Below are 16,704 nucleotides of genomic sequence, written 5' to 3'. Positions count from 1 at the left end.
GGTTCGATAGGTAGGGTTCAGGTGTGGGAGCTGCCTCCCTGGCGTCGGTAGCATTGGTACTCAGTACGGAAAACAAGATAGACGGAAATCAAATCGAGGAAAATATTTAAAAAGACTCTCCTCTTTGTTGATGGGTTTAGTACACTGAACCAATATGACATATTCCTGTTATGTGAAAGTCTAATAAATTTGCGCTATATGATAATCCATTGAAAATGTGTCTGGTAAATTCTATATGAATATCTGATACATTTACAATGCTGATAATTTGGTAACTTTTATATGATCGTCATATGATAAATGAAAAACGGTCAAATTATAATAATTAACTGAAATGGATTTGAAACCCATAAGCGTAAGCTTTACTTTTCATATGTGTCATAAATCAATCGATGTAAAGTTTATGTGAAAATAAAATGAAATTTACTTCTTCTTTTGACACATAGGAGAAATGCAGGTAATGTCGGTCTAAGTGTCCTTAATTTGGGCCCATACATAAATTCAGCAATCGACTAAATTTTCAATAGCAACCAAAAATATCCATTAGTAACGTCCCAATAACGCGTTCATCTAGATAAAATTGATAAATAGCAGATTTTTAGCGATGGGCCCAATCTTAGATGCATAGGCCAACATTAGAGACATTTGCCCTATATTTAATCGAATTCTAAAAATAAATGGAAAAATAAACATCAGCCAGAGCAGTGTGAGCTTTCACAGTTGTGTCTTTTTTTATTGTAGCTGATTTGGGATTCGATCAAGAACTGTTGAGGTGTGATGCTTGCGGTGTCTGCGCTCGATTCCACTGCTGACTTCAAGATTGAGCTCGTTCAATTAGCATGAAGTAAGAACAGCTCTCCCGACATGGAATGTAGTGCAACGTTATGCTCGTTTTGCTAGAGTGAAGAAAAATAACACTAACAAATGTATGCTCCGTTTCGGTGGTGTCGTGTATTCAAATCTTTCTTAATGCTCCTGTGTGCAATAAAACAACGACTACATTATATGAGTTCATGGAACTGGTTCATGAAGTTCGAGTACTAGTGCTGGAATCTGAATTAGCCGTGCACACTAAGATTTTGATTCTGTGTTCAGTAAATTTTAACGAAATCAGAACAACTGAACATTCGGTAAAACTTTGACCTTTGACCTGAAAATAGATTCAAAACATGTTCAACCTTGTTTAAATGATCATATCTTGTCATTTTAGTAGAGATTTAGTTTCAAAGTAGCTTTTACCGATTTCTGATCAGATTTCGGTAAAAATTATCGAAGTCAGCGATAATTTCAAAGTGTGTGTAGAAGGCTTACAATTAAAATCTTAGCAAATAAATATTGCAGTAAAATCATTTTTTTCAATTTCAATACATTCTTTTCCGGAACCCCTTACCTTATGGAACAATAACAAACAAAGATTATTCAATACAGTATCATTGTTGTAAGCTATATTTAGTTCGACTAATCATTTTAATGAGTGTACGATAACATCGTTGACAATTGTTTCAATAGTTTATGAAGAACAAGCATGTAAGTTTTATTTTATTGGGAGCGATATTTTTCTCAGAACCACACAAACATGCCAAAACAAATGTTTGCTGTTGGATTTCTTAAAAGGCAAATCTATGTGACTATAAAATGATTGGGATAGATCTGTTTACAATCTTTAAACGTCAAAAATCAAAGGAAGCTATTAAAATACGATATACATGTTTTCCTGTACTGCAAAGTTAAATGACTGCCCAATAGTTTCTACATGTCTGTTTACACGCCACATATCAACAAACGTCAAAAATCGTTTAAAGCAACTCCAATAAAATAAACATAATTATCTTATAAGCTATATCTTTTAGTGAGCAATATTCATCATGAAAACAGGTATATTTTACTCAATTTTCTCATAGTGCAAACTTAGGTATATGATTTTCCATTAGGTTCTAGATGTCTGTTCCCACCCATTACATATCGCCAGTTTTTCACCATGAAATATATCAGACAGTATTCATATACATCTTACTTAACTATCGCTAATCACGCTCGAAGCAGAGTATTATCAACAATCAATACGAAACTAAGGATTTCAAATTGGCTCACTACTTGACTAGCCTATTGGTCCCAAGCAAATCGATTACGTACCCCATTCTAGCCAAAATTCTAGTACTACACTATGTATGTTTCGATTCGCTATGAAAGTTTGACAGATAAAATGAGGGGTTAGTGGATTTTCCTATGTTTCGAGGGGTGAATCGATTAGCTTGGCACCGAAGATAGTAACAGTGTTGAGCCAAAAAGTTGAGCACGTTTCTTCGGGACCTTCTGGTCTTAGAGTTACCTCTATGGTATTATCACAAACGAAGTGACAGACGACTATCTGGCGAAGAAATCTATTAAAATAATGTGGTTCACTGTAATAGAATTTTCTTGGAAGCTTGTGCACTTGTGCAGCTTGTGGTACAATCTAGTAGTAGTGGCACCAACGAAGTGACAGACGGAGCGGCTCGAAAACTTTGGTGACTAACCTGCTATTTCAATTTTTCAGTGTACCACATGGCAACACCACTACTACTGGATTGTACCACATGGCAACACTACTGCTGGATTGTACTAGCATTTTCACCAAATGTATTAGAATGTTTTGGTTCTATCTCTTTCACACTACTCAAGACTGAAATGCACAAAAAAATGACAAAATGATACACTCTTTGCACACTGTCAAAAATCATTGTACACAATATCAACTTTGTTCAAATCAAAACAAAAAACTAACCCATCTGGTGGATGATGGCACAAGCTTCCAAGAAAATTCTATTACAGTGAACCACATTATTTAAATGGATTTCTTCGCTAGTTAGTCGTCTGTCACTTCGTTTGTGCTATTAGTCCCAAGCAAACGATTAACGTACTCCATTCTAGTCGAAATTCTAGTACTACGCAATGTTTGTTTTGATTCGCTATGAAAGTTTGACAGATAAAATGAGGGGTTATTGGTTTTTCCTATGTTTCGAGGGGTGAATCGATTAGCTTGGGACCGAAGAGAGTACCAGAGCTGAGCCAAAAAGTTGAGCACGTTATTTCGGGACCTTCTAGTCTTAGAGTTACCTCTATCACAAACGAAGTGACAGACGGAGCGGCTCGAAAACTTTGATGACTAACCTGCTATTGCAATTTTTCAGTGTACCACATGGCAACACCACTACTACTGGATTGTACCACATGGCAACACTACTGCTGGATTGAACTAGCATTTTCACCAAATGTACTAGAATGTTTTGGTTCTATCTCTTTCACTCTACTCAAAACTGAAATGCATAAAAAAATGACAAAATGATACGCACTCTTTGCACACTGTCAAAGAATCATTGTACACAAAATCAACTTTGTGCAAAACCAAAACAAAAATACTATCCCATCTGGTGGATGATGGCTCAAGCTTCTAAGAAAATTCTATTACAGCGAACCTCATTATTTTAATTGATTTCTTCGCCAGTTAGTCGTCTGTCACTTTGACCGGGGTGAATCGATTAGTTTGGGACCGAAGATAGTACCAGAGCTGAGCCAAAAAGTTGAGCTTATTTCTTCGGGACCTTTTGGTCTTAGAGTTACCTCTATGGTTGTACCATAGAGGTAACTCTAAGACGAGGGGGGCGACACATCTAAATCTCAAGTTTAGATGCTCAACAAATCTCACACTAGCGAACCAATCTTCGAAAAATCTTCTTTCATTTGTCGCATCTACTTGCATCGCTCATCATCTTTTTGCAGGAAATCTTCAGAATCGTCATCAATCTTCTTTCTATCTACTCAGCGTGCGAGCAGCTAGCCACAGCAAAACACAATCTTTTTTGCATCGTAGATAGAGTCGTTCCCTTCCCTCTAAGACTAGAAGGTCCCGAAGAAACGTGCTCACCTTTTTGGCTCAGCTCTGGTACTCTCTTCGGTTCCAAGCTAATCGATGTACCCCTCGAAACATTGGAAAATCCACGAACCCCTCATTTTATCTGTAAAACTTTCAGAGCAAATCAAAACAAACAAAGTGTAGTACTAGAATTTCGGCTAGAATGGGGTACGTCAATCAATTTCCTTGGGACCAATAGGCTAGTCAAATAGTGAGCCAATTTAAAATCGTTAGTTTCGTATTGATTGTTGGTATAACCAACCTCTATGGTACAGCCAACCGGTGTACATCGATTAGCTTGGGACCGAAGATAGTACCAGAGCTGAGCTAAAAAGTTGAGCACGTTTCTTCGAGACCTTTTGGTCTTAGAGTTACCTCTATGGTTATACTCCTTTAATCTATTACACCGATTGCGGTACTGGATAAAAGGAGTTTATTGGGACTACCACAAATGAACATTCATGGCTGTTGATGGTTTAAGAGAAAAGTTTAGCAGAAAAAAAAACTGATTTATATTAAACTTCTATGAGTAGCGCTTGAGTTTTTTTTCCCAACAATACTAGACATTTTTTAAGATTACAGATCTCGCCGTACATGATTTTGAAATCATCGTCGTTTTCATAGTTCTAATATTCTCCAATAGGTCTCACTTTGATTCATAAATTATGGCAAGCGTAAAAATTTGGATACACTTAGGTTTGTTTAAGGGAAATGTGAAACGTATAGAAAAACAGCCAGGATTGAGTATCCTCACCTGCCAAAATAGTTTTGAATGGTTGGTATGATGCTTAATATCAGCATGATGTTAATATGTATTCGCAATTTTTGTTTTATTACTACTACTAACGCTTAAATCGTTCAAAAAACAAGTGTACAATTTGCGAACAAATTCAAATTATTCGATGTTTGATACTACGTGAAATGAGGTCTTGAGTACGCTGAATTACGGAGCTTAACAAAAGTTACGAGAAATAACAATTCTAACAATTCTTTACCTTTTTCAGAGAAAGAAAAGATCTACAATCGCCAAGTATCAGCACCAATTTTGAAAAGGAAGAGTTCCCGTTTAGGATTGGGTCAGTTTCTTTCATCCGGATCAAATCAGAATCATTTGGCGACCCCACAGCACACATATTTACAGGCTCATCCTCAACATAATTACAATCAAATGCACCTTCACAAACCCCAGTCTAGTGCCTCCCACAGCGTACAACATTCACAGTCGTATAAAACTCATGCCCATCATTACCAAGTTGGCAGCCAAAGCGCCATGGGTCGGCCAGAAAATCTTGACTCCTCATCTGTCCCTACCACTCCCAATTTAATATCTTCCCAGCAGTACCAACATCAGCAATCATTCTTCCAACAAAATTTTGCCACTTCCACAACAACAGGGGTGCCAGGTAAGTTGTAGAGCATGATTGTTTTGTTGAAAATTCCCTAATATTTTAGACGTGTTTCTTCTGCACACTCCAACTGGCTATGGCTATTTGCCGTAAGTGTTTCCTGTACTTTTTTTTGTAATATTTGAGCCTATTACACCTATTATTGAGATGAGACAGCAGAAACAAAATGTAATATCTAAAAAAATTAACTCATTGTAAAGTGTTAAATATTACTGTAAATGATGGATTATCGAAGGCTATTAGTTTTAATCCCACAACAATTGACCTTTCTGTTTGCAAAAAGTTATTCAAAAAAATTAGGCATGGATATTTGATGTTTTTTTTTCTTCAAAAATATCGATTTAAGTGAAAAAAAGAAGATGTTCAATAAAAATAAGTGCTGCCACTTGTACCAAATATTATTATCGAAAAAGGTTCGAATGAATTTATGTAAGCTGCCAGTTTTTATCTCATCGGAACTGAAAGCCACCTGCCTACACCCAAAAAAAAATGCAAGATTGTATTGTATTTGCATTTCTAATACACTCCTCAAAAGTCGGAATTTTATAAGCGTTCGTATCCGTATTCGTATTCGTTGTATCGTCTTGGTGTCGTCTGCACACTTTTCGTTATGAGCCAACACTGAAACAAGGACCATGGTTAGGAATACTATTTTGTAGAAAACACTTATTTTTAATATAACTACGCAACGCTTATTGCCGTTAAATCTACTATCAATTCAGTATAGTTTACTATGAATATTAAAGAATTTACTATGATTCTGGCAAAACTATCACACCAACTTTTTTTTACAGTTGTCGGTAAACATTTTACTGACTTTCAAACAGCTGAACATTCGGTAATGAGTTCGGTAAAAGTTTGGTTTACTGAACGATCGGCAAACTTGCAATGTACACTCAGCTGTCAAAAAATACCGACCACCTCATCACTCAATACTGAAGTTCGGTCAAATTTACAAAAAAAAATCTGTAAAAATAGAAACGTCGTCAACTGCCAAAAATTACAGTTCTTTCGGTAGTTTTTACTGAAACACAGTGGAAGTCAAGGATAGGGAACTTCGTAAAAAATCACGCACAATATAAATTGTTGTTTATATTTTTTTTTTATTAAATGCTATTCGATATATTACACGACAATTTGTGTATTCAACGAGTCAGCGAACTTAATTCTTTCAAACTTATTGCAAGTTGTAGGTGAACCGAAAGGATAACAAAGAAAAAAATTTTTGAGACTGCTCATAAATTTTCCACCGGTCGTCGTTAGTGTTCCGATACCCATTAAAGCGGAAGCAAACAAAAAAACTGTTTGTCGGAAGGGCGGCAACTGACATTGAGCACCGGAAACGACTCAACCAACACCCGGAAGCAGTACTCGTAATTACTGTTGATACACATGCTCCAATTGTTGAAAACGATGTAGCCATCGCAATTGTCTGCATAGATGTCGCCTTTGAATTGCAAAACAGGGACATCTTTGGATGGGGGAAGGCCGTCATCCTGACAAAATAAAATATTTTTTTAGAAATCTTTGATATAAAAACACAAAAAAGAATTACCTGAAACCATTCCATAACACCATGAAGAGGGTTGTCGTTGACCGCATTGGACTCTCGCAAACGTTTGCTCCTCGACTAGGATTCTTAAAGCGAATGATGGCCAGTGTCCTCAAAAAATCTATAAAAAAAATCATAAGTGATATTGTTGAACATGCATTATAAAGTTTTACTATTCAATCAAGAGTATTTACCGTTCGTGATGTGCCGGTAATGTCCACCATATTCTGCAAGGATTAATCCCTACAGGGATTTGAACTTTTCACTGAAATTTAAACATTTTGGGTTGAGAAGACGGCATTCGATAGAGATCTGAAATGAATAATGTAACCTAATGAATTTGTATACTAATACTTGAGATAAAAGAATCCCCACTTTCATTGTGTGAGTTGGGGTGCCCGGGTAATAAGCACCCATTTGATTAATCAGATATAGACAAAAGCAAAATAAACCGTTCCGCATAAGTGTAAAAATACCACAGACAAAACGAAACTACACTTAAAAATTTACTGCTCTCGTTTGACCGTTATAATGAAAAATTTGATAAGACATTTATCACGACAGACTTGGATATACTGTGTGCTCTTATTTAATACGTCGATTGGAGAACTAGATTCAAGGAGGAAAACTGTAAAACAATCATGTCACATGATTGGAACACCGACAAAATTGAAAGTTTTGCTTGTTTGTCTGTGGTACAGATTCACTGTTACCTAATATAATATATGAAGATGGATGAAGGATGAAGTTTCACAACAAAGTCACGATGACATCCCGTGTGTCGCTGCTCAGAAGGATCTGTAGCCTGAATATGACGCAAGGAGGAAACGTGGAGAAGCACCTCTTCGAGCTGGAGGAGTTATTTGACCGACTGGAGTGCGCCGGTCAGAAGCTCGAAACACCACTGAAAGTAGCGATGATTTATCGCAGCCTCCCGGAATCATATGGCGGATTGGTGACGGCGATGGAAAGCCGTCCGGACGCAGATCAGACGATCGAATTCGTCAAACAGCGGCTGGTCGACGAGTATATGCGCAGAGTGGAGCGTTCCGGTGAGTGTAGTGAAACTGCGATGAAGCTGCAAAGCAAAGGGCGGAAGGAGCAGAAGTGCTACAATTGCGGTAAGCCCGGTCACTTTCGTCGTGATTGCGGTTGTTGCAGCAGGATAAGAAGAAAGAAGAAGATTCCAGAAGTGACAAGAAGAGAAGTGCGCGTAAAGCCAAACAGGCTGTCGAAACGGAAAGCCCGATTTGCTTCACGGTTGGAAGCAATCGGTGCAGCGGTTCGTGGTACGTGGACAGTGGCAGCTCGAGCCACATGACGAACAAGAAAGCCTTTTTTCGGGAACTGAATGAAAATGTGAAGATCGATGTTGTGTTGGCCGATGGATCTGTGACCAGATCGGCCGGAATCGGCGAAGGTGTTGTGAAGTGTGTTGACAATGACGGCCGCGTGAGAGACATTACCTTTCAAGATGTGTTGTACATGCCGAACCTGGACAGTAGTTTGTTGTCGGTTCGGAAGTTAACACAAAAGGGACTGAAGGTGGAATTCGGCGCGTCAAGGTGCACAGTGGTGAATATGGAAAGAGAAGTGGTTGCAGTGGCAGTTCTTAGTGGAAACCTGCACAAGCTGAGCGTGGCACAGGATGCACGGCTGAGCAAGGAGCCTGGCACCGGCGGTTTGGACACCGTGACCCTACGGTGCTGCAGCGCATCCAAGCGGAGGAACTCAGCGATGGCTTCCAGGTGACTGACTGTGGAATTAGGCAAGTCTGTGAACGCTGCCTGCAAGGTAAACTTTCTCGTATTCCCTTTCCCAAAATGAGGATTTGGATTTGATACACACAGATGTGTGTGGTCCTATGAAGTCGGTCACACCCGGAGATTGTCGTTATTTGATGACCATAATTGATGACTTCAGTCGCTATACGGTGGTCTGTCTTTTAAGGCAAAAGTCTGAGGCAGCCGGGTGCATCAAGAGATTTGTGGCACATGCGAGGACAAAATTCGGAAGAGCGCCTTGCGTCATTAGATCCGACGGCGGAGGCGAATATGTGAACCAAGAGCTTAACGAGTTCTATGCCTCGGAGGGAATTCAAGCTCAGTACACGGCTGCCTACTCCCCGCAGCAGAACGGAGTTGCGGAGCGGAAGAACCACAGCCTCCAGGAAATGGCAACCTGCATGTTGCTCGACGCAGGTCTCGGGAAGCAGTACTGGGGGTAGGCAGTGATGACTGCCGGTTACATCCAGAATCGTATGCCGTCCTCGATCCGGAGACCAACAAGATTACCATAAGCCGAGACGCTCGTTTTGTGGAGCTGCAGAATGGTTCCATGATGATGGATCGTCGGTATGGCAAGCAGGATGAAGATTGTGTGGTGCTCGACTTGGGAATGAACGATGCCAAGGTTCAGGAGGAGCAGGATGCACAGCAGCAGATTCAGGAGGAGAATTCAGAGTCCGAAGAAGAATTTTACGGTTTCGAAACCGAGGAAGAAGATCCCGTCGGCCGAGCCGTTCAAGATCAGAACCAGCAAACAGTTCGGAGCACAAGAGGCGTACTTCCGAAGCATCTGCGAGGTTATGTGGTGGACGTAGCCATGGCTGTCGAGCAAGAACCTGTGAGCTACGAGGACGCAATCGGGAACTTTGAGCAAATGTTGTGGAAGGTTGCTATGAAGGAGGAGTTCGACTCGCTCATCCAAAACGGGACCTGAAAACTTGTGGAGCTGCCCGCTGGACGAGAACCAATAGGCTGCAAATGGGTTTTTAAAAGGTAGGAAGACAGCGTTGGCAATGTAACCCGTTTTAAGGCACGCTTAGTGGCACAGTGGTTTTCACAACGCCCTGGTATAGACTACGACACAGTTTTCGCGCCAGTGGCTTCGCAGAATACCTTGCGGGTTTTGCTTACCGTAGCGAGACATCATCGGATGAGCGTGCATCAGTCAGCGTATCTTCACGGGCGGTTGCAGGAAGATATATACATGCAGCAACCAAAAGGATTCGTGCAGTCAGGCAAGGAGAATCTGGTCTGCAAGCTAGAGCGCAGTCTTTATGGGTTGAAGCAAGTGGCCAAAGTGTGGAATGAAACTATCAGCGCAATATTGAAGGAGTTGGGGTTTGAACAGTCACAGGCGGACCCATGTTTGTATGTCAAGGCTTTGAGAAGCGGCGTACGAGTCTATTTATTAATATATGTGGATGATATGCTGCTTGCGAGCACCGATGTCAACGAAATAAAGCAAACCGAGAAGGAACTAGCGAATAGGATGAAGCTTTCATCTCTAGGAGAAATCTCGTTCTTCTTGGGGATACGCGTCACCAAGGACGGTGAAGGATATTATAATCTGGATCAGGAGGTGTATGTGAAGAAGGTTGCAAACCGATACGGACTTAGCGAAGCAAAAGGATCAAAACTACCGCTGGATGTTGGCTATTATCAAAGCCGGAAAGACAGCAAGAGTTTGCCGGACAATAAGCGCTACGATAGCCTGGTTGGAGCGCTGCTCTACGTCTCGGTGAACACTCGGCCGGACATCGCAGCGAGCGTAGCGATTTTGGGAAGGTGTGTTAGCAGTCCGGTAGAAGCTGATTGGACTGAACTGAATCGATACCTTCTGAGTACAAATTGCTATAAACTGAAGTTGTCGACGAACAGAGTGGAGCCTATTAAGTTGATCGGATATTGTGACGTGGACTGGGCTAGTGATAGCTCGGACAGGAAATCCAATACGGACAGATATCCCGTATTGGATTTCCTGTCCGAGATGAGAAGTTGGAGATGCAACAGTGTGCTGGGCCAGCAGGAAGCAGGGAAATGTTTCTCTGTCGAGCATGGAAGCTGAGTACATCGCTCTGTCCGAAGCTTGCAAGGAGGTTGTATGGCTGCGGCGATTGCTGGCAGAGATGAATGCGGAACAACGTGGGCCGACTGTCATCTACGAGGACAATACTAGCTGTATAAGTTTCGTGGAGGTCGAGCGCCAATCAAGATTATCCAAGCATATTGATACCAGAATGCACAATACGAAGGATTTGGTGCAGAAAGGAATCGTTATCCTAAACTACTGTGCTTCGGAGACAATGGTAGCCGATGTATTGATCAAGCCTGTCGGATGCGTGAAGCAGAAGCAGTTTGCAACTACGCTGGGCTTGACCAACGGGGACGATCGAGTCGAACGTGGTGCGTAGCTCCAATATCGAGGAGGAGTGTTGGTGGGGGCGATATTTATATACGCCACCACTGCGACGCTGACGATGAGTCGACAAACCAGTCGACGAACGAGAGAGAGGAGAAAGAGTAAGTAAAGAACAGAAACGATTTTCAGTTACTTTTGTACCGACCGCGAATAAAGTTGTTTTCGTACCGAGCTCCGTGTTGCGTTTTCTTTTCTGGCCTCGTTACGCGTTCACCCGAGTTTCTGCCTTGTGTCGGGTTCTTTCCGCTGTGATAACCTGCTGGTCGATCCCGTTTTCCCACATAAATTACATCCAGTGACTTTTAACCCGCATTCTGATGGTTTTATCTCAGCATTTCTAACAGCTTGTAAGTTCTCATTGTACCATTCACTTGTTCGATTTGGGAACTCTGCAGTGGGATTCTCATGAAATGTTGGTCGAGAAATTGTGCAGATCCTACAAAAATAGTTTGCTTCAGGACCAAGTAGTCCGAATACTTCATGGGCTGCCAACGTATCTCCACAAAACACAGTTACAGTAGCTCGTAATTCAAATTTTTCGGTTCCGTAATATACTATGACTCCTTCCTCAAGCTTTTTGAGATCCGAAATCAATTGTTGCAAAATTTTGTCTACCCACACTGCTTAACTTGGCTTGACAAAGCGTATGTTACAGGGAAAATGGTTTTTGGAGACGAATTCCACTGTGCAGGAAAATTTTGAACCTTTATGCAAAAGTTTGAAATTTTATTTTTTCCAGCTCTTGAGCTAAACGCATTCCCAACTTCAACATCATCCTGATATAACGAAAGGCGTACAGCATGTGGGAATTTTTTAAAATAATCATTTTTCTCGTAAAGCAGTCCTGTACATGATGAGTTGTATTCTCTAACGCCTGGTGTCGATTGGTTAAAGTATTCTTCTTCTGTTAGAAGGAATCTGGTTGCAGGATTTCGAAACAATAGCTTCAGTGTTTAAATTATGAGGATGTACATGAAGGTTTCGTTGACGCGGACAGTTTTATTGATACCATCAACACAGCGAATGACGTCACGACTTCCTATGCACTTAAGAGATGGCTGAGGAACGTTCACAGCTAGTGATTTTAGGAATATCTGCTGTTGCTTATAAGTTCTAACTTGGAGGCGAACCAGCCCAAGGCTGAAAGCCTCCCTAATAAAGATAAATAATAATAATATAAGTTCTAACACTTCCAAATAAGTCAAGTGTTTTGAACTCATTCAGAAAATCGATGGTGGATTTTACATTCATATCAATTTCGGTTTTTTTCAAAAATGATGCCGTAAGCTCTTCAAGATATTTCGATACATGATTGACAATATTTTTGCAAATCATCACAGATTCATGTACTTTATTGTGAGGAATTTCGACATTAGCTGTCAGCCGGCAATACTCATGGCTACGATCTGCTTAATTTCATCCAAAGACGTACGTGAGTAATTTTCATTTGCATTTTCAACAGGATCAATATCTTGGGCAATGTTATCAAGCTGATCAAGTTCATCACTAGAAACACGAGCTTTTAGAATCCAGAAGATGTGTTTCTCTGATATGCCTTTTTAACGATCCCAAATGTTGGTAGCGCATTCGAAATTGACGCACTGTGCAATCGTAAAAGGAGACGTTAGCTAAAAAATGTTGATGTTGGATATGCCATTGAATGTGACGTCCTTGCCTTTCTACATATCCCGGAACCGGGACTCGACAGAAAAAGCAAATTATGCGATCGCCAGCCATTTTGTTTGAGGGCTAAAAAATGAAAACATATAAAAACATATAAACAGTACTTACTGAAAAGCTCCCTTACTTCCGCATCCGTAGCCGCTAGAACATCTAACACGTCTTCCATTTCAATGGTTTACAAGTTTGTTTCTGCAAATATGCGCCCAATTTTCTTTTAATTGGTTTACACTTGAATTTTCCACCGCTTAACTTGTGAAAATGGCGAAGATTTGACAGGTGTGATTTTTATTGAAGTGTTCGGTAATAATTACTGAACTCCTGTATTTTTTACATTTTTCGTCAGTATTTATAAATTTTCACTGACAGTCGGTAAAACTTTTACTGAACAGTTGAGATTGAATGACATTTCATGGCTTACAATGTACATCGGTAAAATAAATGCAAATTTTCAGTAATTTTACATAGGAATTACCGAAAACTTGTTTTTATTTGACAGTCAGTAGAAAATTGAAGCAATTTTACAGATCGCTCAGTAAAATTAAATTTAACAGATCAAAACCGTAAAAAAAATTACCGAACATCAAAACTAGAATTTGGCTTGCTCAAATGCATAGTAATTTTGAAAAAAATAATAATACAATTAAATTAAATTGTTTTCTGCAAAAATCTATTGGTGACTGAACTACATTTAAACTAGCAATATAGTATTTTTTCCAATGGATTTTGTTTCAGTGAAGGAATAAGAATTGCTGCAGCTTTCTGTAAGTTGCTGTAAGAAAATACTATATACACACTTAGCGATGTTTTCCTTGTTCGGTATTTTTTTTTTACCGAAAATAATCGGCAAATGAAGAATGTTACAGATTTTTCGGTAAACAAAAATAATTTTACCAACATTCGGTAACGTTTTACTGAAGTGACGGTAATCTGGCTATTATATTGACAATCTCAGTAAAAATAGTACAGGAAGATCTGTAAAACAAACAAAACACCGAATTTTTTTAAAAAATATTTAAAAAAAAAAAAAAAAAAACCGAACAAACTGCAAATTACAGAAACGTTTACCAAACTTCTGTAAATAATTCTAGACTGTCAAATCAAAAGACGGTCATATTTATATCAAGTGTTAAAGTAAACAGTGGACCAGTGAAAACAGTGTAGGTATGTTCGCAAATACGGATGAATAATGCATCTCTTAAATATTGTTTATTACATTTATTTCTTTCATTTTTATGACTGCTCTTCAGACACAGCCAGGAATTCTGTGCTTTCGGGATCAGGTTCCAGTCAATGTTTCTGGACTGGCATCTCCATGAAAGCAGCCACCTGCGAAAAGAATACTCCAGCGAGCAATATGTGTTATTTTAAAATATATTTTTACCATTGAATAAAATCTCGCAAATAAGAATGCAAAAAAAAGCTTTACATTTTAATTCACCGGAAAAAAAAAACCAAAAAATACAAAAGATCAACAAATTTACATTTACGGAACAGTTCAGTAAAAAATTACCTTTGAGCTTTGACAGCTCATCAAAAAATCTGTTTAACGATCGTTCGGTAATCGTTTCGATTACCGAACGTTCAGCTGTTGAAAGTTCGGTGAAAAATTACCGAATACGGTAATAATTTCTAAGTCTGTAGACGAGTGCACGGATGGATTTGAGTTAACTCACTCGACAAAAAGTGACACAACAGTGGGGCCCTGTTTACTAAAAATGAACACATGAATAATACTCACGTAACATTTGAAACGGGTCTATCAACTTATGTACACAAAACTTGTTAAGCCTTTTTCGTGCTATGGTAAACTATGCTACGCTATGGTAAACTTTACCGATCTTTCAGTAAAATTTACAGTCCAGGCTGCACACGGTGCACGTCGGGGTAACCTAACTTTTTTGACATCTGGCAGTGGTTTGTTTACATGGACTTAAAAAAAGAAAGTTTAAAAAATTTAAAAATTCTTTTTTAGATTTATTGGAGAGGAATATTTTTCAAACGAACATAGTCGGATATCATATCCGGAGTGATTTGAGATTTGGGCGTAATTGCTTTTGTAAACAAACATTTCAATCACTGATTTCTCACGAATAAACGCTCAATTTCGTACACAAACTATACCAAATGATAGATAAACCAATCCTCTACCTGATGGTGTTATTAGTTTTCGAGATTGAGGTTTTATTTGTGAGAAATCGTCGATTGACGTGTTTGTTTACAAATGTAATTACGCCCAAATCTCAAATCACTCCGGATATCTGCACGCTCTCTACACGGTAAGAAAAAAGTACCCAAAATTAAGTCTAAAAAAACTCACCGTTGGGTTATATCATTTGAGGTTTACCGTTGAGTGAATCAGAAAAGCGGCGTTGGGTCAAATTTACTCATCTATTGAGTAATAATATATGAACTCAAATTTAAGTTAATTTTCTGTTAATCATCGTTTAGCTCAAAAGTAGTATTTGTCATTATTTATTGAATTAGTACTTTCCGTAGTTGTTTAAAATGTACATGTTAGTAAATTGTATTGCGTAAAGTAATTTACGAAGAATATCCTGAAATATTTATCGATACATTCCATTTAACTAAAACACACTGCGATTCAAAGTATAAAAGAACTCAATTTTCAGTTAATAGTACTCAACCGTTATGTTTTCACCGTTGGGTACTTTTAACTTAATATTGGATGAAAATCATAGCAACCTGCACGGCAAGATAAAAATACTCAAAATTAAGTTTAAAAAAACTCAACGTTGGCTTCTATCATTTGAGGTCCGCCGTTGAGTGAATCAGAAAAGCGGCGTTGGTTAAAATTAACGCAACTATTGAGTAATAATAAATGAACTCAAATATAAGTTTATTTTCATTGAGGTTGCTCTTATGCGCCTTTAACCATTTCATTTTCACAAGCGTTGATAGACGAGTGGTCAACACACGGGCCCCGTAATCTCAACGTCCATGGTTCGGTTCCAGTCTGCTCCGTTTTATTATTTTTTTGTCAACTTGGTCAACGTGGATTCATGATCAGGATTACTCAAAATTGAGTTTTCTTCTTTAACTTAATTTTACCTCAATTTTGGGAACTTTTTTCTTACCGTGTGCACTGCCATCGACGCTGTCATTTGTTTGTGCTTCATCGCCTCCGTTCCTGCTCAATTAGTCCTCGCATGAGTCTTCGTTAGTGTTTGATACATATCCCGCATAAACATAAGAAACGCCTAACCACTAATTCTGCATATCATCCCAACTCTATGCGGTATCCGTGAATGGTATCCGTACACACTTAATCTAGCTCGGTAAAATCTCCAACAGCCGATTACTTCGGCATTTACTTTTGCTGATATATCTGCAAAATATCTGTTTGTTAGCTGATATCTCAGCAAAATGATATTTGTTAGCTGAGTCTCGGCAATTGTTTCACTGAATCTCAGCAAAATAAATTGCAAAACTACTCGGCTGTTCGAATCTCGGCGAAAAATTTGAAGTGTGTGGGGGGTAGTGACAAAAAAAGTTGCAACGAAAACCGGTTGCATGCTGGTACGTTGGGTATTTTTCACCTATTCCATTCGATTGATCGTTAGGTAATTTTTACTCAGGATTACTCAAAATTGAGTTTTCTTGTTTAACTTAATTTTACCTAGCCCCACGTGTTGAGTGAAAGTAACTTAACTTTGGGTACTTTTTTCTTACCGTGTATGGTACAGAAAGTAGAGGGGCATACTTTTGCTTTTTGCTGTACACGCTATTTCAAAACTCCCCAAATTTGGATAGAATCCACACAGATCGGTCAAAACTGAACCTACCCAAAAATTGGTAAACTGTGTTTGGAGTGACAAGTTGACAAATGAACAACGTCGATCGGATTCATGTCAATGTTCTTCATTTGTCAACTTATCACTTCAAACACAGTTTACCCATTTTTTGGGTCGGTTCAGTTTGACCGATCTGGGTGGATTCTACCCAAA

The 16,704-nt window shown here is 39.1% G+C and overlaps 1 long non-coding RNA gene across 2 annotated transcripts in view; it reads left to right on the top strand.

Moving 5' to 3' along the window:
- The first annotated feature begins 4,894 nt into the window (after window positions 1-4,894).
- The window catches only part of LOC135715054 (uncharacterized), a 29,352-nt gene continuing 17,542 nt past the window's right edge, over window positions 4,895-16,704 (top strand). The window contains exon 1 of one of the 2 annotated variants that reach the window (XR_010518925.1): window positions 4,895-4,968. This is a non-coding gene — a long non-coding RNA (uncharacterized LOC135715054). Of the gene's footprint in view, window positions 5,296-16,704 lie in introns of both variants that reach the window. The other variant, XR_010518926.1, reaches the window with a different exon arrangement.

The sequence above is a fragment of the Ochlerotatus camptorhynchus genome, unplaced genomic scaffold (genome assembly GCF_037179485.1).
Source record: "Ochlerotatus camptorhynchus isolate MF236.1 unplaced genomic scaffold, CSIRO-AGI_Acam_v1.1 ptg000791l, whole genome shotgun sequence".
Classification (NCBI taxonomy): domain Eukaryota; kingdom Metazoa; phylum Arthropoda; class Insecta; order Diptera; family Culicidae; genus Ochlerotatus; species Ochlerotatus camptorhynchus.
This window is presented reverse-complemented; position numbering and strand designations above follow the sequence as displayed.